Genomic DNA, 1,088 nt, shown 5'->3' on the forward strand with positions numbered 1-1,088 from the left:
ATTTTAGGAATCCTTATCAAATGGGCATTTTTGATATAAAATCGTGGCAAAGCTTATTATAACAACATAAAATGTTATAACTTCACGTGAAACTGGATTAACATAATAATATTCGTACAATAGTGACAAATGAAATGTAAATCGAATGCTTATTGAAATTTGCTGGTGATTTTATTCTTGAAAGTGAGCAGAACGCACTCGCGCATTTTTAAATAAAAAGCGTTCATAACATTGGCAAAATTTCGCTACCGTAATTGCAATTCATCTTTAGACATACGGTAAAACCTAAAATTAGAATTTTTAGGTAATTTCTGCAATCAAAAACAGCGTACTTAAATTTGTAATAACGCAACCGATCGAAAGTTGAAAACATTTTTTGTTTGGTTTGCAAACCGCGCCACACACGTATCAATCAGTGTTGATATTTGAGATTTTCAAATTGTACTAAATTAACGACAAAAACTGTAGCTTTTTTAGCTTAATTGTATTTTTCAGCATTTCCGTAAATACATTACCTCCCGTTTTCCTTCAACCAAACATAAGCTATTTTTTGTCTACTACAGTGAGTTTATAATTTTAAATTTTTTTTTTATGAAAGTATAGCTCATTGATGAAAAAAGTCAACAACGGTGTTGCGCATTTTCTTCCATATAAATTTAAATGCCAGAGTTCCTTATATGGAAGAAGGTGCGCCACACCGTCAACAAAAAACAGGCAAAGATCAACGGCATTTTTTCCATTTCAAGCTTGCACCTTTTAATGAATGAATGGCATTCAAAAATGTTTACCCAAAAAATTTCTACAAATTCTGAATGTGAAATTTTGATGAAAATTTGTTGATTTTTTCAATCTTTGAATTTGTGATTTATTTCGTTTAGTTAGACAATGACCTACATAAAAAAAATTAAAATTAATCTGAAAAAAAATAGCTTAACCCGGGCAACCGTATAATTTTGAAGAATTGAAAGAATATGAAGACAATAACGACAAAAAATTAATACAGAAGATATATCAGTTTATATTTTAACAAATGAATAAATGGTTTTTCTTGTTATTCGTAAATAATAAATAATTTTGTTTATTCAAAA

The sequence above is a fragment of the Rhagoletis pomonella genome, unplaced genomic scaffold (assembly GCF_013731165.1).
Source record: "Rhagoletis pomonella isolate Grant_MI unplaced genomic scaffold, Rhpom_1.0 Rhpom_scaffold_00008, whole genome shotgun sequence".
In the NCBI taxonomy this organism is placed as follows: domain Eukaryota; kingdom Metazoa; phylum Arthropoda; class Insecta; order Diptera; family Tephritidae; genus Rhagoletis; species Rhagoletis pomonella.